Source organism: Rattus rattus, chromosome 18, assembly GCF_011064425.1.
Source record: "Rattus rattus isolate New Zealand chromosome 18, Rrattus_CSIRO_v1, whole genome shotgun sequence".
NCBI lineage: Eukaryota > Metazoa > Chordata > Mammalia > Rodentia > Muridae > Rattus > Rattus rattus.
Window position 1 is genome coordinate 9,517,673 of NC_046171.1, and position 25,154 is coordinate 9,542,826.

The window sequence follows — 25,154 nt, forward strand, 5'->3', positions numbered from 1 at the left end:
GCCCAGACCCGGACAGGCGAGCCCGGGGAGGGGGGGGGAGGCGCGGGGCTCGCCGGGCGGAAGGTAGAGACCGGTCGCGAGCAGGGCGGAAAGGCCTGGCCAGACCCGCAGCGGCGTGAGCTGGGCCGAGACTCTGGCCAAGGGCCTGGCCGGGGGTGGGGCCCCCGGGGTAGGTGGAAGATCTTGGCTCAGGCTGAGCATTGCGTTCTCTGCCTTGCTGCTACTCCAGGGACCAGAATTAAGGTTTGCCTCCGCCTCCGCGACTGCCACCGCGTCCCCCTCCCATCGCTGCCCCTGCCGCCACTAGGGCAGGCATTGCAACCTGACTGGGCCTTGCTCCGTGCGCTGTCCCTTGCTGCTCCTACAGCCTCTTCCAGAAGGACAACAGTTACAGCCTGGCATCGCAAATGCCGCCTCGCACCTGTTTGTTAATTATCACATGCAACACGTTCACATGAAATAAATCTTAAAAAACAAAAATATATATTTGAATATAACAAGAAGCAGGGCCTCCGCGGCATCCCTTACTCTTGTAAGGACTCATTTCTAAGACAGTGACAAAATGCCTGAGAATTCATCTTGAGGTCAACTTTTCCACCCCACCTAGCCTTCACCACCATTGCACACTGTGCTCTGCACGCCCCTGTCCCTTTCCTTTTCTCCCTTAGATGTGGAACACAAGGTAAGAGGGCTACAAACCCAGCACAGCCAAAGGCCTGCAGTTCCCAACACTCCTGTGCCAGCCACAATGGCTGCAGTCTCCCAAAGCCTAGGACTGGAAGAGGACCAAAGAATTCTCAGCCTGAAGGGAGAAATATCCTAAGGGCAGAAAGAAAAATCAAGAGTTAGGACAGCATCCCTAGCTTCACAGAGAAGGAAGTTCTTGAAGCCAAGGCTGAGTACCGGGAAGGAAGGAAGGAGCAGGTGTCTGCTTTACCAGAGGGACAGTGGAGGCCACCAAGGTCACTCGGTATCACATCCATTGCATAGACCTCCCCACAAGGACTTTTACACAGCACTTTGCAATTGAAAACTGAAGACCCAGTTTTTAAAATAGACAGGAGGTATGTGGTACCCTGCATGATTGACCTCAGAGGACCACCCACGTTACTATGGGTGTCCATTGTGTCTTCTGTATAGGAAGTGAGGGTCCTGCAAGGAGCCTCAGGTCTCCAGGACAAAAAAGGCAGGGGTATGAGAGCTGAGCCCTGCAATGAAGGGCGATTGCAGAAAAGAAATGCTGGCCTCCACTAGGAAAAATTCACTTGAGATCTCGGCTGCGTGGGACTTTGATCTGTCTCCTCGCCAAACTCTCTTGTTGTGGCTTTCCCACCAATATAGCCCCCAGGTCTGCTTACCAAGAAGAAGATGCTCTGCTCCATGGTGAACACTAGATCTTCCAACCTGCTCTAGACCAGCTCTTGAAAACGGGTTCCGTCCACGCTGTTTTGTGCTTCTCTGTGTGGTTCCTGAGTTAAGTAGCCTCAAGGCGGGGCGGCAATTTGTCCCGCCCCCTTCTGCAGAACGTCGCTGCTTCGGGATTCCCCCAGCCAGTCTTCAATTCCCAGCCCTTTCCCTCTGCGCTCCCTGCACTTTCCGCCGGTCGGTTGCCAGAGCCTTGTCTTAGGATGGACGCCTTCTTCCTGGGTGAGCTGTGACCACACTTCTGCGGCCCTCCTTGTCCGAGCCGCCGTCTTGCCGCCCGAACCGATCTACACAGTTCTGGCTCCCGAGAAGCGTGCGCCCGCGCCCGCTGCGACCCCCGCGTCTCCCCAGCGGCCCAGCCCGCTCCGGCCGAGGAGGGTGCGGGCCCCCGTGTGCGATCTGCACCTGAGCGATCGCGCCAACTGGCAGTACTCGCAGCGCGAACTGGACGCATTAGAGATCTTCTTCTCGCGCATGTCCCCTGACAACCGTCTGGGCTGCATGTTCCTGCGCTGGGCGCTCTCCAGACCCTCCACGCTGCTCTTCTCACACCGCAACGCCACCGTGGACTTGGGCCAGACCTGTAGCTTCTACATCCGCATGGGCTCGCGAATCAACTGCAACATCTTCTCTTACGACTATTCGGCCTATGGGGGTGAACTCCAGGCAAGCCCTCTAAAAAGAATCTCTAAGCTGAAATCGACGCTGCATGGCAACGCTGTGCACCCGGTATGGCCTGAGTCCTGAGAACGTTATCCTCTATGGACAGAGCATTGGCACCCTCCCCACTCTGGACCTGGCCTCGCGGTATGAGTGTGCAGCCATCATCCTCCATTCCCCTCTGATGTCTGGATTGCGTGTTGCTTTTCCGGATGCCAGGAAAACATACTGCTTTGATGTTTCCTCCAGCATGGCAAGATATCTAAAGTCACCTCTCCTGTGTTGATCATTCATGGTACAGAGGATGAGGTCATCGATTTCTCCCAAGGCTTGGTGATATATGAGCGCTGTCCCCGTGCTGTTGAGCCCCTGTGAGTTGAGGGGGCTGGGCACAATGATTTAGAGCTCTAAGTACAGTACCTAGAACGACTAAAACAGTTCATATCTCAGGAGCTTCCCAATTCCTGAAGAGGGCGACCGACCTTACCTCATTACTGTGAAGCCAGGATCCTTGTTTGCACACGCTTTGACTGGATTTAACAGTGATCCCTAATAACCACAGAGAAGGGCACAGCCTTTGGGTGTTCTCTTAAAGAGCTAACAGTGTGTCCTTTGTACCTAATCTCCACCTTCCAGTAGGCTGAGCCGCTGTATTCTCAGCTGCAAGACCTTGCAGGAGTGGGAACCGGAGCTGACCTTGAGGACTGTTTCCCAGGGCTGTAGACTACAGTGTGATCAAGTCTGTGTCCCTCGCTGTCACCTCTGATTCCCCCACCCACCGGTGCAGGATCACCATCTCACCCACGTGACCTGGGGCGCTTTAAGCCCTGGTGCCAAGGGTGAGATTCCTTTGTGAAGCTATGGTAGTGTAACCGGCAAACTGTGAGAAATCCTCCATTCACTCCTGTTAACCCACCAGTCTTCTCCCATATATGAAGAATGGTTTCCTGGAACTATCACTAACAGCTTCATCAACTGTTACCATTAATACAACTGGAATATTCTTAAACAGCAGGAAACTGGGGTATTTTTTTAGTGTAAATTTATTTCTAGCCAAGAGATTTAATATTTTATTTGTCTCATCTACTAGAGCCTGGCCAGCTGTCCTTCTGTAAAAGTCCTCCTTGTCGGCTTTCTTAAAGCCCTGTACACATTTGCAAGTACATTGTGCACAGATTTCTTTTGTCAGGCTATCACAACAGACTGCAGATTCCTTGTTTGTATCGTAAATGATTGAACACATTTTGTTAATATGTTTTTATTCCTATGTTTTTGCTATTAAAATTTTTATGACATTTCCAACACAAAAATTCCAAGTTTCTGCTTTGAAGAATTTAGGTAACTAAATTACCCAAAGCCGATCTCTTAGTTGAGGAGGTATTCGGGTTTTGACACTGAGCTGTGCCAGGTGAACATCAGAAAGGAGATGGTGAAATCACTACACTGCTTGTATTGGTTTCGGGGTTGGGTTTGGGGTCCTTTGGTCTTATTTTAGTTTTCTTTTTTCAAATTTAAAAGCCTTAAATGTACTGTAAGCGTCAGATCCTTGTACAACTAGATTGTGTTGGTTACCAGTTAGTGTGCTGTTGCCTGGATGTGGCATGGCGGTTGGTAATGGAATAAAGGAAGCATGGATAAGAAAAGAGAAAGAAAGGAAGAAAAAAGAAAGGAAGGAAGGAAAAAAAGAGAGGAAGAAAAAAAGGAAGGAAGGAAGGAAGGAAGGAAGGAAGGAAGGAAACAGATCCCAGGATCCTGAAAGCATCTCTGGGAACTTGGTAAATACCTGGGAGAAAGGGAGTCACCTGGAGAGAGAGAACTGAGGAAATCAGGATGCTAACTTGTATGGTTATGAGAGGAAGGCAGGAGGTCAAAGCATAGAAAGTAGAGAGTGGGAGTGTCAGACTAGGAAAGGAACCAAAGGTATGGAGATGACTCACCCACTCTCCTACAGGTCACTCTGCTCCCCTCCACTCTGCTCCACTCAACTCTAGTGCCCAACAGTGGGCCCACTCCACTCTCCTGCCCTTCACTCTTCTCTTCCCCACTCTGCTCCCCTCCACTCTACTGCCCTCCTCTCTGTGTCCTACTCTCTGACCTCCAGTCTTTCTCTTTGTGTCCCTTCTATTTCTTCTTATTGTCCAACTCCTCCCCTCCCACACAAACAGAACTGCCAGCACATTCAGGTGCCTTAAGAAATTATTCTGTATTTTCTTAAGAATTTTATTCTGTATTTACAAACATATCTATATGTGTGTGTGTGTGTGTTTGTAAATTCTCTAGCTTCGTCTTACATTGAATTTCATTATAATTCTATACCCATTATCACAAAGAACCACCTCCTGTTTAACTTTCCTATTCCCAACATTGTTTGGTAGTAGGAGCACTGGGAATTAAAGGAGTCCATCTTTATTTGAGGCAGTGCTCTACCACTAAGCTGTATCTGAAAACCCCTTTGACTATTGTGAGATTAAGGTGTCCCAAAGTTTCACAAACTGCCCTTCATCTTCCAAGCTCTGACCTCTCACACACACACACACACACACACACACACACACACACACACACACACACACACACACTACACACACACCCCGCAAGTAGCTGTGGTTAAAGACCAGGCTCAGATTCCTTCCTCGTTTCCACTGACCTTCTATGCTTGCATCATTAGATATAAAGTCTGTACCAACTACTCTTCTTCTCAAACCACACTTAAGCCTACTTACACGCTATACTTTTAACACTTGGAAGACGAAGACAGGAGCATCAGAGTTCAAAGCCAGCCTGTTCCGAAGAGTTTGGGACCAACCCTGACCTACAAGAACCGATCTGGAATTTTTTTAAAAAATTTATTTATTTATTATATATAACTACACTGTAGCTGTCTTCAGATACACCAGAAGAGGGCATCGGATCTCCTTACAGATGGTTGTGAGCCACCATGTGGTTGCTGGGAATTGAACTCATGACCTCTGGAAGAGCAGTCGGGTGCTCTTAACCGCTGAGCCATCTGGAATGGAATTCCAGCCCCTGGAATTTTTAAAAGTACAATTAATGATATGAAACCAAAGAATTACTTTGGCAACCCCCGTACAAAAGGTACACTAACTGTTCGTTCCTATCATCCGATCTGAAACTAAAAATGTCAGGATCAGAAAACAAAACTCTGGTAAGGTGAGTTCTGTAGTCTTAGTCTCCTCTTGCGAACTAACAAGGCATAACTTCCCTCATGTCCTGTCCGAAACTGCTCAGTATCGCAGAGCTGGGAAAGTAAAGACCATAGACTAATCCAGCAATAGCGACTCCCGAAAACCGAAGCATTCGCTGAATGCCTATGGGGATGCTAGATTAGTCACTTTATTCTCCGTAACGAATCCAAGGACAGAAGTAAACTGTGGCCTGGAATGCTGGGGATTGGACACTGATAGCGGGCAGAGGCGGGAGCTAGGACGCGCCTCCCTCCACAGTCAGCTAGGCCCCACGACTCCACCCTAGCCTGAGCTCTGAGAGCAGGCGCCACATCCGGTCCCCGTTTCCCGCGCGGACTGCTGCGCGGGCCAGACCGCGACCGGGGAACCGGGCTTGGCGGGACTGGGCTCAGCGAAGGCCAGGCGGCATCGGGTCGCAAGTGGCACCTCCTGTCCAAGTGTCTGGCTTGCTGCTTCTCTGGCTACCAGAGTCAGGCTCGCTTCTGCTACCAGTGACTGCCACTGTGTCCTCGTCCGGTCGCTGCCCCTTTCGCCACTGCGTGGTCCGTTCTGCCGCTACAGCCGCTTCCAGAGGGACAAAAGCTACAGACTGGCAGATAGCACAAGCTGCCACGTGCCTGGTTGGTAATTATTATGTGCAACGCGTTCACATAAAATAAATCTTAAAAAACAAAAATATATATTTGAAAATAACAAGAAGGGGGCCTGGGCGACCTCTTTTACCCTTGTAAGGACGCATTTCTAACACAGTGACAAAATGCCTGAGAATTCAACTTGCAGTCAACTTTTCCACCCCACATACCCTTCACCACCATTGCACACTGTCCTCAGCACGCCCCTGTTCCTTTCCTTTGTCTCCCTTAGATGTGGAAGAAAATATAAGAGGGCTACCTACCCAGCACAGCCAGAGGGCTGCAGCTCCCAAGACTCCTGTGCCAGCCACAATGGCTGCCTTCTCCCAAAGCCTAGGACTGGAAGAGGACCAAAGAATTCTCAGCCTGAAGGGAGAAATATCCTAAGGGCAGAAAGAAAAATCAAGTTAGGAAAGCATCCCTTGCTTCACGGAGAAGGAAGTTCTTAAAGCCAAGGCAGAGTCCAGGGAAGGAAGGAGCAGGTGTCTGCCTTACCAGAGGGGACAGTGGAGGTCACCATGATCACTCAGTATCCTATCTATTGCATAGGCCTCCCCACAAAGTCTTTCATACAGCAGTTTGCAATTGAAAACTAAAGAGGTGGCTTTTTAAAATAGACAAGGAGGTACGTGGTACCCTGAAAGATTGACCTTAGAGGATCACCCATCTTACTAAGAGTGCCCAAGGTATAGGAAGGGAGGGTCCCGCAATGCGGTTCAGATCTCCAGGACAAGAAAAGGCAAGGGTATGAGAGCTGAGCCCTGCAATGAAGGGCGATTGCAGAAAAGAAATGCTGGTCTCCACTAGGAAAACTTCACTTGAGAACTTGGCTGAATGGGACTTTGATCTGTCTCCTCCCCAAACTCTCTTGTCCTGGTTTTCCCACCAATATAGCCCCCAGGTCTGCTTACCAAGAAGAAGATGCTCTGCTCCATGGTGAACACTAGATGTTCGAACCTGCTCTAAAACAGCTCTTGAAAACAGGTTCTGTCTAAGACCTTCGAGGCCACGCGGTTCTCTGTGCCTGAGGAGGCGGGGCTACAGTTTGACCCGCCCCTCCCAGCAGACGCAGAAGCCAGGGCGGGCCTCGTGTTCTCCGCACTCTCCCTCTGCTCTCCCGGCTCTTCCCTCTTCCCTCCCGGCCGACGCAAGAGCCGGGCCTTCTGTTTGCCTGAGCCCGGCCCAAGGGTGAATGGCTTCTTCCTGGGCTAGCTGTGCTGGCTCTTCTGCTTCCCTCCTTGGCGGCCGCACAGCCGCCAAGCTGGCCTTCTTGACACCAGAACCCGCCTATACGGTTCTGGCGCCCGAGAAGCGTGCGCCCGCGCCCCTGAGACCCCCGCGTCCGCCCCAGCGGCGCAGCGCGCTCTGGCCTCGGAGTGTGCAGGCCCCGGTGTGTGCATCCTGCACCTGAGCGATCGCGCCAACTGGAAGTATACGCAGCGCGAACTGGACGCAGTAGAGCTCTTCGTGTCGCGCAGGGCCCCTGACAACCTTCTGGGCAGCGTGTTCGTGCGCTGGGCTCCCTCCAACCCCTACATGCAAAGCCAACGCGGTGGACTTGGGCCAGATGTGTAGCTTCTACATTGGCATGGGCTCGCGCATTAACTGCAACATCTTCTTTTACGACTATTTGGCCTATGGCGTGAACACCAGGCAAGCCCTCTGAAAAGAATTTCTACGCCGAAGATCGAAGATCGAGGCTGCATGGCAGGCGCTGTACACCCGGTATGGCCTGAGTCCTGAAAACGTTAACCTCTATGGACAGAGCATTGGCACCCTCCCCACTCTGGACCTGGCGTCGCGATATAAGTGTGCAGCCATCATCCTCCATTCCCCTCTGATGTCTGGATTGCTTTTCCGGATACCAGGAAAACATACTGTCTTGATGCTTCCTCAGCATTGACAAGACATCTAAAGTCACTTCTCCTGTGTTTGTCATTCAAGGTACCGAGGTTGAGGTCATCGATTTCTCCCAAGGCTTGGTGATATATGAGCGCTGTCCCCATGCTGTTGAGCCCCTGTGGGTTGAGGGGGTTGGGCACAATGATTTAGAGCTCTAAGTACAGTACCTAGAACGACTAAAACAGTTCATATCTCAGGAGCTTCCCAATTCCTGAAGAGGGCGACTGACCTTACCTCATTACTGTGAAGCCAGGATCCTTGTTTGCACACGCTTTGACTGGATTTAACAGCGATCCCTACTAACCACGGAGAAGGGCACAGCCTTTGGGTGTTCTCTTAAAGAGCTAACACTGTGTCCTTTGTACCTAATCTCCACCTTCCAGTAGGCTGAGCCGCTGTATTCTCAGCTGCAAGACCTTGCAGGAGTGGGAACTGGAGCTGACCTTGAGGACTGTTTCCCAGGGCTGTAGACTACAGTGTGATCAAGTCTGTCTCCCTCCCTGTCACCTCTGATTCCCCCACCCACCGGTGCAAGATCACCATCTCACCCACGTGACCTGGGGCGCTTTAAGCCCTGGTGCCAAGGGTGAGATTCCTTTGTGAAGCTATGGTATTGTAACCGGCAAACTGTGAGAAATCCTCCATTCACTCCTGTTAACCCACCAGTCTTCTCCCATATATGAAGAATGGTTTCCTGGAACTATCACTAACAGCTTCATCAACTGTTACCATTAATACAACTGGAATATTCTTAAACAGCAGGAAACTGGGGTATTTTTTTTTTAGTGTAAATTTATTTCTAGCCAAGAGTTTTAATATTTTCATTGTCTGGTCTACTGGAGCCTGGTCAGCTGTCCTTCTGTAAAGTCCTCCTTGTCAGCTTTTTTAAAGCCCTGTACACATTTGCAAGTACATTGTGCACAAATTTCTTTTGTTAGGCTATAACAACAGACTGCAGATTCCTTGTTTGTATCGTAAATGATTGAACACATTTTGTTAATATGCTTTTTTTTTCTTTTCTTTTTTTTCGGAGCTGGGGACTGAACCCAGGGCCTTGCGCTTGCTAGGCAAGCGCTCTACCACTGAGCTAAATCCCCAACCCTGCTTTTTTTTTTTTTAAACAAATGTTCCAAGTTTTTTTTTTTTTATTCATTTGTTATATATGAGTACACTGTAGCTGTCCTCAGATACACCAGAAGAGGGCACCAGATCCCATTACAGATGGTTGTGAGCCACCATGTGGTTGCTGGGAATTGAACTCAGGACCTCTGGAAAAGTAGTCGGGTGCTCTTAACCGCTGAGCCATCTCTCCAGCCCGTTAATATGCTTTTATTCCTATGTTTTGCTATTAAAATTTTTATGACATTTCTAAGACAAAAATTCCAAGTTTCTGCTTTGAAGAATTTAGGTAACTAAATTACCCAAAGCTGATCTCTTAGTTGAGGAGGTATTCGGGTTTCGACACTGAGCTGTGCCAGGTGAACATCAGAAAGGAGATGGTGAAATCACTACACTGTTTGTATTGGTTTCGGGGTTGGGTTTGGGGTTCTTTGTTCCTATTTTAGTTTTCTTTTTTTCAAATTTAAAAGCCTTAAATGTACTGTAAACGTCAGATCCTTGTACAACTGGATTACAACTAGTTTGTGTGTTGTTGCCTGGATGTGGCACGGCGGTTGGTAATGGAATAAAGGAAGCATGGATAAGAAAAAAAGAAAGAAGGAAAGAAAGAAAGAAAGAAAGAAAGAAAGAAAACAGGTCCCAGGGATCCCTGCAGATCACTTGTGCTGCACCAAGTGCTGTCTGTGACTGACTGTTTAGTGACTAATGTGACTCCAGCAGCCTTGATTTGTCACTCTCATTAGAATATGTGACTTGGTGTAGGCCAATCACAGTGACTGCTGAAAAATGAGCATAGAAATATTCAAGAGCTCATTGGTTGGTCACCAGGTCTCGGACAAGGCTCTTTAACCTCTTCTGCTTCTTCCTCTAACTTTGTGGTTTGTTATTCTAAGATAGAAAGTGCTGGAGGCTCAGGGGCTACTGCAAACTTTCCCTTGCTCACTGAGTTGAGCTAGGGGTGGCATTCCTGGTGCTGAGTTGGGCAGGCATGCCACCATTCCCCAGGGCATGCCGATTTGTGTGGGCAAGAATGACCCTCACCTCCAATCGTGAGAATGCACTTAACCCTAGATCACCTTACAATGGCTTCAGCAACAGTCATTTTTACTGTTATTGACTAATTAAATCTTATCATAAAGGCAGTTGTCCTTGGTAAACAGAGAAATCTTGGTCTCCAGTGACTGAATGAAAACTCCTACAGCTCTAGAGGAATACATATATGGAGCTTGGAAGATAAGGTTAGTGGCTTAGTTTAGAAAGCACTTGTCACCAATGCTATCCCTGAGACCCACACAGTGAAAGGAGAGAACCAGGTTCTGCAAGTCTCCCTTGGACCTCCTCATCTGTGCTGCAGTCAGAAGACAGCTGGGAAAACGTGCAAAAAGACAGACACACGCGCGCACACGCGCGTGCACTCACATGCACACATGCAATCATGTACGCACACATGCCCATGCAATACAGTAATGTAATAAAATTTAAACGCCAGAGTTTAGGGTGGTATTATACGAAGGGAAAGAAGAAGAGGAAGGAGGAAGGAGATGAAGAAATAAGATTTTCCTGTAGGTCTCTTCTCAATTCCAGATTAGGAAAGGTGTGGAGAGAGGGCGACATGCCAGTGCTCTGTCCAGCATCACAGGGTCTGGACAAGTCTGCTGTTGAGGTCTGGGATGGAGTAGCCCTAGCAGGCTCTTCCCCATCTCCCTAGTCTCATGCCCCACCTCCACCCTCGGTGAAGTCCTTCTGCACTGACACTGGTTACTAGTTGGCTGTTATCAACCCCGTTGGATAGTGAGATCCTGAAAAAGCAGCCAGCTTGTCTAAGGACATTCGTTATAAAATCCTCACAGATCCCCAGGAATCAAACCTGCCCTGCATCTCAAGATCTGCCTAACTGGTGGCTCCCCAGGTCCCTAACCAGAATAGCTCCAAGGAGTGCAAGGGGGCGGGGAAAATGGCCTCTGCAGAGAAGAGGGGGAGTGGTTACTGGGGAAGCCACGCCCCTGCGTTTCTGATCACACCACCTGACCCTTTTCCACCTGTGTCCTCCCCCCCTCCATCCCCCAGTCAAGTGTAGTGCTCCCCTTAGGGCCAGTGCATCCCTTAGGGGTCCCAGGAGGAGGTGGGTCCTCACCCCTTACACTCTACGGGATCACACTGTGGTATTTACTCACTGCCTTGTCCTGGAGGAGCCCTACTTATTGGAAAGCTAAGTGGACAACACCCATTTCCTGAGCTTCCACAGAGACACAGGGCTTCCTGGCTGCAGCAGGAAGGGCCTGAGTACTGGGACCTGAAGATAAAGAGAGCCAAAGGTACGGAGCAGACTTTCCTACTGGACCTGAAGACCCTGCTTGGCTCCTGAGAACAGCCCCTGGTAGTCAGCAGCTCAGCAGCAGGCAATGGCTGCTTCTGGCTCAGCATGGACCAGAGCATCTCAGTCAGTTTTTTCTTTCCGCCCTGGGCACCCAGCTCCATTCCTTCATCTTTCCTTCCAATTTAGCGAGTTCACTTTGTAAAGCCATCTTTCCCTGGACATTCCCTTCTCTGGTATTTCCAGAAACACTCAGTCTCTGTAGACTCCTCTCCTGCCTCGACCTCAATGGAGCCTCCATGGGTGTCTTGGGCTCCCTGGAGCTGCTCTGCAGGCTGCAGGTGGGAGAAGGCTTCAGTCACAGCCATGCTTCAGGACCTGTTCCTGGATCTGGTTCTGCAGCACTCGCTCCTCCACCTGATCTAGCAGCTCATAGATGGAGTAGATGGACCGACTTGAAGTGCTGCATCTGAACCCGGATGACAGCACAATTGGTCAGGCGGTTGGCAGGTTCTGCATTGGATCGTGAGATCCTGAGAAAACAACCAGTGTCACTGTGTGCAGTAGATGTAAAGTCTGCGTAGAGCTGCTGTAATCAAAGGTGTCCTGTATCTCTGATCTGCCTGGTGGCACCCTGCATGCTTCTCTTGTTGACGGTGGCTGCCCTGGCCTGGACCCTGACCCAGTCCCTGTGCCCCCTCTCAAGCGTCCTGAGTGCTGCAACCTGCACCCCCTCTGGACCCGTGCACCTGCTTTGGGTTTCTGGAAGAGGATAAGGCCTCAGCGTGCGCTGCCCCAAGCTCTCACTTGTTTTGGTATTTTGTCACCACCATTTCCTGGCCTGGCCTCCGCGTTCATCCTTGTGGGCTACATAGGCCACATGTAGTTTGTGTTCTTCGACAGTGATGCCAGAACTCTGAGGATGGAGCCATTCACGCCCCGGTGGAGCACAAGGGTCCTGAGTATTTGGATCGAGAGACACAGAGTAGAAAAAATGAAGAGCAGACCTTGGCGGTGGACCTGAGGAACCTGTTGGATTACTACAACCAGAGCAAGGACCATAAGTGATCCCAAGTCTAAGGTCACAACCCCTCCGCTTCACTATGGACAGGACTGAGAGGCCCAACCCATGTCAAAGGTTCTTCCCAACTGGCGGAATTTGCTGGGACCCAGAACCTCGGATCCTCTTTCACTTTCAATTGAGAGGATTTCTAGGGAATGATGGGCAGGTGTGCCTGTTCCCAGGGTCCCTCAGGCTCTCACACACTGGAAATCTGGCTGTGACATGGGGTCGAAGGGAGTCTCCTCCCCGAGTACCCGCAGTATCCCTACAATGGCCCGGCTTCCATCTCCCTGAATGAACACCTGAAAATGTGGATGGCTGCGATGGCGCAGATCACCAGATACAAGTGGGAGCAAGCTGATGTTGCAGAGAGACACAAAGGCCTGCCTGGAGTGAGTCATCCAGTGGCTACGGAGATACCTGGAGACAAGAAAGGAGAGAGGCAGAGCGCACAGGTACAGAGGCCTCAGGCAACCACTGCAACCACCCTCGAGCTGGTGCTCAGTCCGGAGAGAGAAGAAAATATCAGCTGTAATAAAAACCTGTCTCACCTTGTTTTCAAGTTTTAAAACATTATTACCAAAATAAAAAAAAACGTGGCCAAAGAATCACTTAAGGAAATTAACCAGATCAAGGGTAAAGTAGGCATTTTGAACCCACGGAGACTTCACCAAGGTCTCTGCTGCATTTTGTGCAAGAAGGAAGAAGCCTGTTCATGACATTTGTCCTGAGGCTGTCACAAGCACTTGGTGGAATGCATGCACACACCCCTACTCCACACCACCACAAAGCAATTTCACACACACACATACACACACCACCACCACACCACACCACCACCACCAACACCAACACCAACAACAACACAAAATAAACAATGAAACAAAACACACCAACTTTTGCTCCAAATGTCCTTTTACGACCATTATGGGATAAAGAGTGGTGTGACCACATCCCCATCATCCCTCACCTACCCATCCACCCCACCCCATCTGATGTACTATCAGTAGTGTGGGCACAGAAAGGAGTTTGCCTGTAGCTGAGTGCCAAGGGCAAAAGAATTCTCACATGGATGGTTTGTGAAACTGGCAGAGGGGGAAAAAATAAAAAACGCATCAAGGCTCTTTTAGACTTTGTCAATACCAGAGGTGAACTTTAAACTCTAGAGTCGGTATCTCGATGCTAAAGCTGTGTTTTATTTTATTTTCTGAGTTCTTTAAAAGCCATATGGAGGGACAGTGGTTTCTCTGTTGGCTGGAACTGACTTCCCAGTGCTTATTTGGTTACCTTCCCACCTATCTGGAACCAGGACAGACAGAAGGTTGAAAAGAAGGGTAAACCCCCCCCCACTCTGTCCTTGAATGGAATGTCTTTTCTATGTGCGTATTATGGTGTGCACCGGGGTTCGAACACACAGCAGAGACTGGCTTTGTATCAATAAGAGAAATCCTGCATTCCTTGGAGGAGCTCAGACCTCTGCCCTGATCCCTAGCTTTCACTTCACCTGTCACTTCCTGACTCTAAGGAACACAGGGTGACCCTGGCTAGGAGGTGTGGCCACCCACTTTATTAAGGGTGCCCATGGTGTCCTCAGTATAGGAAGTGAGTGTGCTGCAGTGACCAGGTTGCTGTGCACTGAATAGATCCGCTGTAATCAAAGGTGTCCTGCATTTCTAGAGATGCCTGATGGCGCCCTGCAGGCTTCTCCTGCTGTTGGTGGCTTGGACCCTGACCGGCAAGGTGAGTGTAGTGTGGGGCAGGAAAGGGCCTCTGCGTGGGGTGGGGGGCGGCACCAGGGTAGCTGCTTCCTCAACTTGCCCACCAGACTCTCTGCCCTTTCTCTGGCGTCCTGAGCTTTGCAACCTGCCCTCCTCCAGCCCGCGCCCCCGCCTGGGGTTTCTGGAGGAGATCGGGTCTCACCGTGCACCGCCCCCAGGTTCTCACTTGTTTTGATATTTCGTCACCACCTTGTCCCGGCTAACCAGTGGGGAGTCCGGGTTCATTGTTGTGGGCTACGTGGCCAACACACAGTTGATGTGCTTCAACAGCTCTGAGGATGGAGGTGCGCACGCTGCAGGTGGAACAGAAGGGTCCGGAGTATTGGGAGCGAGAGACACAGAGTGTCAAGAATGAAGAACAGATCTTAGGAGTGGACCCGAGGGCCCTGCTGGGCTATACAACCAGAAAGAGGGCTGTGAGTGATCCAGGGTCGACCCCTCTGCTTCACTATGAACAGGACTGAGAGAACGTGTGACCCAGGTCTGAGGTTCTTCCCAATCTGCGGGACCTGCGGGGACCTAGAACCGGGGACCCACTTTCACTTTCAGTTGAGAGGATTCCTAGGGAGGAATGAGCGGGCGGGGCCGACTGCAGGTAGATGTCTGGCTGTGATGTGGGGTCGGATGACAGCCTCCTCCCTGTGTACACACAGTAAGCCTATGATGGCCGCAACTACATCGCCCTAAATGAATACCCGAAAACGTGGTTGGCGGCGCGCAGATTACCTTATGTAAGTGGGAGCAGGATGCTGCGGCAGAGAGACAGAAAGCCTTCCTGAAGTGCTTTGAGCGGCTATGTAGACTCCTCCCAGAGGAAGGAGCCGCTGCAGTGCACCAGAACGGAGGCCTCAGGCAACCACTGGGGCTCAGTCCAGAGAAAGAAGAAAATATCAGCTGTAATAGTGCCCGTCTCATATTGTTTTTAAGGTTTTAAACATTATTATCCCCCCCCAAAAAAAACTTGGCAAAAGAATCAGATAAGGAAATTAACCAGATCAAAGTATTCATTTTGACACCATAAAGACTCACCAAGGTCTCTGCAGTATTTTGAGGGGTTTTCGTTTTTTTGTTTTTGTTTTGTAGCAAACTTTTATCTAAATCTTACATAAGTCAGGCTTTCTAAAAAGCCAACATAATTTGGGTTCTTCAACATAAGTTTTGGGTTCTTCCTCTAAAGCCTGCAGTACCCAAAGCTTCAACAGTTAATTTAAAAATAAACAAAAGAGGGTTGGGATTTAGCTCAGTGGTAGAGCGCTTGCCTAGGAAGCGCAAGGCCCTGGGTTCGGTCCCCAGCTCCGAAAAAAAAGAACCAAAAAAAAAAAAAAAAAAAGATGTCAACAAAAAATAAACAAAAGAAAACAACAGAACCTTGCAACAGATCCTGATGCAATACAAAAAATAAAAAATAAATTAATAGAAGAAAAACTAAATGAGCTTAATCTTTACAAAAGTTATTTTAGCTCAAAGGCTACAAAATCAAAATTATCTTAATTCTACAAATTCTTCACATCAGCATTTCAGAACCTCATCTTTTTCTCATTAAGTTTGGCCACAAATCAAATTCCCTTTCCAGGAAATGCTCTTGAAGAGCACCAACTCAAGAGGAAATGCCTAAGTGAGTAGAAAAGCGTCCAGCTATAGTGTGCAAAGAACGTAGAGTTCAGGGTTAATCTCCGGAACTTGATCCGGACCTTGAACGAGATCTAGAACGGCATCTTGAAGCTGTTTTTGGCGGAGGGGACATGGATGGAGCCTTTGAGGGAGGAGCACGCAGAGGCGAATGAGTCTGGCTCGGGGATTTGGATTTTGACTACATGTCCTTTTCTATTTTCTTTGGGGGATCAAGAACGTGACCTACTTCGTGGCTTCCCACACTTATCCTTAGATCTGCCTCCTGAGTGCGAATGGGAACCCGGATCAGACTTAAGCTTAGATTTGACATTTGCTCGGAGACCTAGATCGGAGAGACTTTTTGAGGTACTTCAAGATCTACAGCGGCTGCTTCTGCGACGCCAACTCAAGAGATCTTCTAGACCGTGATCTACTTCCAGAGTCAGAGCGCCTATGACTTGTTCGTGGCTTATTGAAGGTACAATTTCTGCCATTTATTTCTGTGCCATCCGGTTTATCCAACGCACGCTTCATGTCAGAGTAGGATCTAAATTCGATTGCACCCTAATTTGTTCGTTCTTTGTGAGCATCTGCAGAAGTCACCTCTCCTGCTTGCCGCATGAAATCCTTCAAGTCTTGCCAACTGCAGCGACTAGACAGATTTTCGACAATAAGTCTGTATTCTGTACGAATAGCTGTTCCATATGTGCCTCTGCCAGTTCTCCGACTGCTGTGTCCAACTCTACCACAGCGGCTTCTGTAAGCTGTAGCCATCACCGTCGGTCGGGGCGCGGGCCCCGGGCGCTCTCTACCATCACGAACCGGCCGCACAGCTCCTTGCTGTTCAGCTCGTCCGCATCACGGGAGTCCTTGAAACTCCATGAAACCGTACCGTTTTTTTTTTAGGTCGATTTTGATGAGGCAGCTGTAGCCGCTGAAAAAGCACTGGGTGTCCTCGCGGAAGTTTTGGCTCAGGCGTCCTATATAAACCTGCAGCACTGCCTTGGGGGTGTTCTCCGGGAGGCCAGATGAGGTGCAGCGGCGGGCGGCTGGGCAGGGCGGCGATGTGGGGACGGAGAAGGCCAGAACAGGCACCTCACACCTGGTCTTGAGTTTTCTTTTGTGCAAGGTAAAGGGTGAGAATCTAAAGTTCATCTTCTCGGGTGTAATTCTATGTCTTATGTTGCGGCGTCATCTTTGACACTCCAATGTGTGTTCTTTGTTGAAACTTGATCATGCATAGTTTTGACCAGTTCCTTCCAGGACCTCTATCCTATGCCTTTGATTTTCCTGTCTATTTTATGCCAGTTCCAGGCTGTTCTGGCCACTACAGCTCTGCGGTATAATCTGAGGTCGGGATTGCAACACCTCCCCTTCTTATTCGTAGTCTTCTGTATTTTTTCTAAACCTATGTAATGAATTAGAATTTTGATAGCAATGCATTAGATCTGTAGGTTAATTTTGGTAGAACGGCCATTTTCACAATCTTAACTCTGGTAGTGCAGTAGCATTGGCTTTCTGTCCAGAGGCCCTCTGTTGTGAGGTTTTCATTGTAGAGGTCTCCCATTTCCTTGGTTAGATAGAGCACTAAGTGCTTAATTCTTAGGGGGGGGGTTGTTACATAGAATGGCATGTTTGTCCTAACATCCTTCCCTGAGAGTACACTGTTGTATAAATGAAGGCTGCTTTCTAATATGGAATTTTGTATCCCGAAACATGAAGGGTTTATTAGGTCCAAGAGTTTCCCTGTGGGCTCAACTGGGACTTTCAAGTTAAAGAATTGGTGTCTGGAATAAGAGATAATGTGACTTCTTTCTTTCCTATTTTAATGCTTTTCATTTTGTCTAATTGAGATAGCTGAGATTTCAGATAAGGGAGGTGAGTGTGGGCAGTCCCCTCTCTTCCTTATCTGAAAGGACACACTGGTTGTCCTTCTCTCCATTTCACACAATGGTCCATCCCTCTCCCTCTCTCTCTTGCCTATGCGGGGGAGGAGAGTCTGGGTTTCTTCACCCATTAGCCTAGATCAGCTCAGCCTTCTCTCAGAACAGCTCAGTGAAAGGAGGGGTCCAGCAGGCTCTCACACACACTCCAGCGTCTGCTGTGGAGTCGGACGGGAGCCTCCTCCGCGGCAGTACACATACAAAAGCAGTGATTTACATCGCCATAAACGAAGACCTGAAAATGTGGAGGATCGCGGACACTGCAGCACAGATAGAAATACAGGGCCTCCTTGGAGAGCACGTGCGTGGAGTGGCTCCGCAGATACCGGGAGCACATGAAGGAGACGCTGCTGCGCTGGGGGTTGGGGGGGAGGACCGGACTCGGGCTTCTCCTCCCTGTGCCCTCGGGTGGGGCTCACTCCAGAGGAAGAAGAAACTTTCAGCTGGGGTAATTTTGGTACAAGGTGAAACCTAAGTATTTGAAAACTGTGTCACGGAATCATTTGTGGTATGCGCTATCCTCCCCGCCCCCACCCCCAATGTGAATCTTGCACTCTTTGTGGAATACTGAGGATGCATATCTTGACATGTCATGGCCTGGATGTCTACCCCATGCCTGTGATTTCCTGTCTATTCTCTCCCAGTTCCAGGCTGTCCCTGCCACTACAGCTCTGTGGTGTAATTTGAGGCTGGGATGGAAACGCCTCCAGTTCTTAGTCCTTAAGATTGTTTGGTTGTTCATACTCGTTCGTATTTTTTTCTAAACCTATCAAATAAATCAGAATTTTGATAGTAGTGCATGGAATCTGGAGGTTAATTTTATTCGTATGGCCACTATCACTGTATTAACTCTGGCAGTCAAGAGCATGGGTTTTCTGTCCAGCGTCTAACATCGTCTTCTCCGATTTCCTTTTTCAGTATCTTGAAGTTTTCATTGTGGAGTTCTCTCATTTCCTAGGATACATAGGTCCCTTTAAACCTAATTTTGTATCCAGCTATAATAAGTGTTTATTAGGCCTGAATGTTTTCTAGAGGACTCCACACGATCTTTAGGAATTCTATCATCTGAAATCAGAGATCATTTGACTGCTTCCTTTCCCTTTCATGCCCTCCCTCTTGTCTAATTGAAATAGCTAAGGCTTTGAGCATCATATCAAGGAAGAGAGGGAGAGTGGACACTCCCTTCTTATACCTGATCTTACCAGAAATACTTGGTGTCTCTTCATTTGACAGCAGCTTCCAGCCTATAGCTCTCTCTCTTCAATATACTAGGGGGAGAGCACTCCTGTGTTTTCTGACTGTATCAGAGCCTGGCTCTCACAAAGGAGCACCTTTGTCTCTGGACAGTTCAGAGTCTCCTCAGGATGAAGACAGGGTTCCTGAAAGAACAGGAAGCTGCTCCCTTGAATCTGCAGCCCCTTTGATCTATGGCTTCTCTCAGGCCTTTTTTTCTGCCCACACCCAACCTCTGTGAACTCTGTGATGCTGAATCTCTGAGCCCCACCCAGACAAAAGCAGGGGTCCCTTTTTCCTGTTTGGATGCATATCTGATCCTGGGCCCTAGGTCTAGAATTTCCAGGACTCCATATCTAACTTAGTGAGGGAAATTGACCTTTGCCCTAGTCCTTTCCTTCCTAGGTGGTGTCACAGGCACATCTGGGGTTCCTAGGAAGAACACAAGATGCCCAAATTTCCAGTTCTTCTTCTCAGATCCCCCAAAGGCACTTGTGACCCATCACCCCTGTCCTGAAGGTGATGTCATCTTGAGGTGCTGAGCCCTGTGCTTTTACCCTGCTGACACCACCCTGACCTGGCAGTTGAATGGGGAGGAACTGACCCAGGACATGGAGCTTGTGGAGACCAGGTCTTTGGGGGTTGGGACCTTCCAGAAGTGGGCATCTGTGGTGGTGCCTCTTGGGAAGGAGCAGAATTACACATGCCATGTGGAGCATGAGGTGCTGCCTGAACCTCTCGCCCTGAGATGGGGTAAGGAGGATGTGGGTGCAGAGCTGGGGTCAGGAAAAGCTGGAGCCTTCTGCAGGCCCTGAGCTGGTCAGGGCCGAGAGCTGGGGTCATCGTGTTTCTCCTTTCCCTTCATGTCGTTACCCTTCCCTTCTCAGAGCCTCCTCAGTCCAGTATGCCCACCAGGTCCACTGTTGGTGCTGTCCTTGGAGCTATGGTCATCATAGATTTTCTGATCAGGGGTGTTATGATGTGGATGAGAATAACAAAGGTTTGGAAGAGTCTGTGTCTGGTTTGTTATTGTTTTTGTTTTTTGTTTTTTTTTTTTCTCCTTTAAGAAAGGTTCCTTTTGGGCTGGAGAGATGGCTCAGTGGTCAAGAGTACTGACTGCTCTTCCAGAGGCCCTGAGTTCAAATCCCAGCAACCACATGGTGGCTCGAAACTGTCTGTAATGGGATCTGCTGCCCTCTTCTGATGTGTCTGAGACAGCTACAGTGCACATATATATAATAAATAAATCTCTCTTTTTTAAAGAAAGGTTCTCTATGTAAAGCAATATGCATACCCATCTGTGTCTTGCCCATCTCTGCATCTGTTTGCAGACACTCAGGTTACAGTGAAAGACAGATTCATAATGGTGATGGGGGGTTCTACATGATTCTTTTTTTTTTTTTATTAACTTGAGTATTTCTTATATACATTTCGAGTGTTCCCTTTCCCGGTTTCCAGGCAAACATCCCCCTCCCCCCCCCCTTCCTTATGGGGTTTCCCCTCCCAACCCCCCCCCCATTGCCGCCCCCCCCCCCCGAGTCTAGTTCCCTGGGGGTTCCGTTTTAGCAGGACCCCGGGCCTCCCCTACCACTGGTGATCTTACTAGGGTACCTATGAGGTCAGAGTCCAGGGTCAGTCCATGTATAGTCTTTAGGTAGTCGCTTAGTCCCTGGAAGCTCTGGTTGGTTGGCACGTTGTTCATAAGGGTCTCGAGCCCCTTCAAGCTCTTTCCAGTCCTTTCTCTGATTCCTTCAACGGGGGTCCTGTTCTCCAGTTCAGTGGTTTGCTGATGGCATTCGCCTCTGTTTTGCTGTATTCTGACTGTGTCTCTCAGGAGCGATCTACATCCGGCTCCTGTCGGTCTGCACTTCTTTGCTTCATCCATCTTGTCTAATTGGGTGGCTGTATATGTATGGGCCACATGTGGGGCAGGCTCTGAATGGGTGTTCCTTCAGTTTCTGTTTTAATCTTTGCCTCTCTCTTCCCTGCCAAGGGTATTCTTGTTCCCCTTTTAAAGAAGGAGTGAAGCATTCACATTTTGATCATCCTTCTTGAGTTTCATTTGTTCTAGGCATCTAGGGTAATTCAAGCATTTGGGCTAATAGCCACTTATCAATGAGTGCATACCATGTGTGTTTTTCTGTGATTGGGTTACCTCACTCAGGATGATATTTTCCAGTTCCAACCATTTGCCTATGAATTTCATAAAGTCGTTGTTTTTGATAGCTGAGTAATATTCCATTGTGTTGATGTACCCCATTTTCTGTATCCATTCTTCTGTTGAAGGGCATCTGGGTTCTTTCCAGCTTCTAGCTATTATAAATAAGGCTGCTATGAACATAGTGGAGCATGTGTCTTTGTTATATGTTGGGGCATATTTTGGGTATATGCCCAAGAGAGGTATAGCTGGATCCTCAGGTAGTTCAATGTCTAATTTTCTGAGGAACCTCCAGACTGATTTCCAGAATGGTTTTACCAGTCTGTAATCCCATCAACAATGGAGGAGTGTTCCTCTTTCTCCACATCCTCACCAGCATTTGCTGTCACCTGAGTTTTTGATCTTAGCCATTCTCATTGGTGTGAGGTGAAATCTCAGGGTTGTTTTGATTTGCATTTCCCTTATGACTAAAGATGTTGAACATTTCTTTAGGTGTTTCTCAGCCATTCAGCATTCCTCAGGTGTGAATTCTTTGTTTAGATCTGAACCCCATTTTTAATAGGGTTATTTGTCTCCCTGCAGTCTAACTTCTTGAGTTCTTTGTATATTTTGGATATAAGCCCTCTATGAGTTGTAGGATTTGTAAAGAACTTTTCCCAATCTGTTGGTTGCCGTTTTGTCCTAACAACAATGTCCTTTGCCTTACAGAAGCTTTGCAGTTTTATGAGATCCCATTTGTTGATTCTCGATCTTAGAGCATAAGCCATTGGTGTTTTGTTCAGGAAATTTTCTCCGGTGCCCATGTGCTTGAAATTTTTCCCTACTTTAGTTTGAGTGTATCTGGTTTGATGTGGAGGTCCTTGATCCACTTGGACTTAAGCTTTGTACAGGGTGATAAGCATGGATTGATCTGCATTCTTCTACATGCTGACCTCCAGTTGAATCAGCACCATTTGCTGAAAATGCTATCTTTTTTCCATTGGATGGTTTGGCTCCTTTGTGAAAAATCAAGTGACCATAGGTGTGTGGGTTCATTTCTGGGTCTTCAATTCTATTCCACTGGTCTGTCTGTCTGTCTCTGTACCAATACTATGCAGTTTTTATCACTATTGCTCTGTAATACTGCTTGAGTTCAGGGATAGTGATTCCCCCAGAAGTCCTTTTATTGTTGAGGATAGTTTTAGCTATCCTGCGTTTTTTGTTATTCCAGATGAATTTGCAAATTGTTCTGTCTAACTCTCTGAAGAATTGGATTGGCATTTTGATGGGAATTGCATTGAATTTGTAGATCGATTTTGGTAAAATGGCCATTTTTACTATATTAATCCTGCCAATCCATGAGCATGGGAGATCTTTCCATCTTCTGAGGTCTTCTTCAATTTCTTTCTTCAGAGGCTTGAAGTTCTTATCATACAGATCTTTTATTTGCTTGGTTCAAGTCACACTGAGGTATTTTATATTATTTGGGACTATTATGAAGGGCGTTGTTTCCCTAATTTCTTTCTTGGCTTGTTTCTCTTTTGTGTAGAGGAAGGCTACTGATTTATTTGAGTTAATTTTTTACCCAGCCACTTTGTTGAAGGTGTTTATCAGGTTTAGTAGTTCTCTGGTCGAACTTTTGGGATCACCTAAATATACTATCATATCATCTGTAAATAGTGATATTTTGACTTCTTCTTTTCCAATCTGTATCCCTTTGATCTCCTTTTGTTGTCTGATTGCTCTGGCTAGAACTTCAAGAACTATATTGAATAAGTAGGGAGAGAGTGGGCAGCCTTTTCTAGTCCCTGATTTATTGGGATTTCTTCAAGTTTCTCTCCATTTAGTTTAATATTAGCTACTGGTTTGCTGTATATGGCTTTTACTATGTTTAGGTATGGGCCTTGAATTCCTATTATTTCCAGAGCTTTTGTCGTGAAGGGGTGTTGAATTTTGTCAAATGCTTTCTCAGCATCTAATGAAATGATCATGTGGTTTTGTTCTTTCAGTTTGTTTATATAGTAGATTATGTTGATGGTTTTCCGTATATTAAACCATCCCTGCATGCCTGGGATGAAGCCTACTTGATCATAGTGGATGATTGTTTTAATGTGCTCTTGGATTTGGTTTGCCAGAATTTTATTGAGTATTTTTGCCTCGATATTCATAAGGGAAATTGGTCTGAAGTTCTCTTTTTTTGTTTGGTCTTTGTGTGGTTTAGGTAAAAGAGTAATTGTGGCTTCACAGAAGGAATTCGGTAGTGATCCATCTGTTTCAATTTTGTGGAATAGTTTGGATAATATTGGTATGAGGTCTTTTATGAAGGTCTGATAGAATTCTGCACTGAACCCATCTGGACCTGGGCTCTTTTTGGTTGGAGATCTTTAATGACTGCTTCTATTTCTCTAGGAGTTATGGCAGTTGTTTAAATGGTTTATCTGTTCCTGATTTCGTACCTGGTATCTGTCTAGGAAATTGTCCATTTCCTGCAGATTTTCAAGTTTTGTTGAATATAGGCTTTTGTAGTAGGATCTGATTTTTTTTTGAATTTCCTCTGAATTCTGAATTCTGTAGTTATGTCTCCCTTTTCATTTCTGATTTTGTTAATTTGGACACACTCTCTGTGTCCTCTCATTAGTCTGGCTAAGGGTTTATCTATTTTGTTGATTTTCTCAAAGAACCAGCTTTTGGTTCTGTTGATTCTTTGTACAGTCCTTTTTGTTTCTACTTGGTTGATTTCAGCTCTGAGTTTGATTATTTCCTGACTTCTACTCCTCCTGGGTGTATTTGCTTCTTTTTGTTCTAGAGCTTTTAGGTGTGCTGTCAAGCTGCTGACCTATGCTCTCTCCTGTTTCTTTCTTCAGGCACTCAGAGCTATGAGATTTCCTCTTAGCACAACTTTCATTGTGTCCCATAAGTTTGGGTATGTTGTACCTTCATTTTCATTAAATTCTAAGAAGTCTTTAATTTCTTTCTTTATTTCTTCCTTGATAAGGTTATCATTGAGAAGAGCATTGTTCAACTTCCATGTATATGTGGGCGTTCTTCCCTTATTCTTATTGAAGACCAGCTTTAGCCCGTGGTGGTCTGATAGGACGCATGGGATTATTTCTCTCTCTACAGATGTTGAGGCCTGTTTTATGACCAATTATATGGTCAATTTTCGATAAAGTACCATGAGGTGGTGACAAGAAGGTATATCCTTTTGTTTTAGGATAGAATGGTCTATAAATATCTGTTAAGTCCATTTGGTTCATGACTTCTCTTAGTCTGTCTATGTCTCTGTTTAATTTCTGTTTCCATGATCTGTCCATTAATGAGAGTGGGGTGTTGAAATCCCCTAGTATTGTCGTGTGAGGTGCAATGTGTGCTTTGAGCTTTAGTAAGGTTTCTTTTATGTATGAAGGTGCCCTTGTATTTGGAGCATAGATATTTAGGATTGAGAGTTCATCTTGGTGGATTTTTTCCTTTGATGAATATGAAGTGTCCTTCCTTATCTTTTTTGATGACTTTTGGTTGAAAATCGATTTTATTCGATATTAGACTGGCTACTCCAGCTTTCTTCTTCAGACCATTTGCTTGGAAAGTTTTTTTCCAGCCTTTCACTCTGAGGTAGTTTCTGTCTTTATCTCTGAGGTGTGTTTCCTGTAGGCAGCAGAATGCAGGGTCCTCATTGCGTATCCAGTTTGTTAATTTGTGTCTTTTTATTGGGGAATTGAGTCCATTGATGTTGAGAGATATTAAGGAATAGTGATTGTTGCTTCCTGTTATATTAGTATTTGGATGTGAGATTATGTTTGTCTGCTTTTCTTCTCTCTCTCTCTCTCTCTCTCTCTCTCTCTCTCTCTCTCTTTGTTGCCAAGACGATTAGTTTCTTGCGTTTTCTAGGGTGTAGCTTGCCTCCTTATGTTGGGCTTTAGCATTTATTATCCTTTGTAGCTGAATTTGTAGAAAGATATTGTGTAAATTTGTTTTTTTCATGGAATATCTTGGTTTCGCCATCTATGTTAATTGAGAGTTTTCCTGGATACAGTAACCTGGGTTGGCATTTGTGTTATCTTAGGGTCTGTATGACATCTGTCCAGGATCTTCTGACTTTCATAGTCTCTGGTGAGAAGTCTGGCGTGATTC

The 25,154-nt window shown here is 47.3% G+C and overlaps 4 pseudogenes; 3 read left to right on the forward strand and 1 right to left on the reverse strand.

Moving 5' to 3' along the window:
• Window positions 1-1,613: 1,613 nt before the first annotated feature.
• Window positions 1,614-2,553, forward strand: LOC116887511 (annotated as a pseudogene).
• Window positions 2,554-5,224: 2,671 nt separating this feature from the next.
• On the forward strand, window positions 5,225-8,040 carry LOC116887609 (annotated as a pseudogene).
• Window positions 8,041-14,698: 6,658 nt separating this feature from the next.
• LOC116887610 lies at window positions 14,699-20,235 on the forward strand (annotated as a pseudogene).
• Window positions 16,089-16,865, reverse strand: LOC116887559 (annotated as a pseudogene).
• Window positions 20,236-25,154: the final 4,919 nt, after the last annotated feature.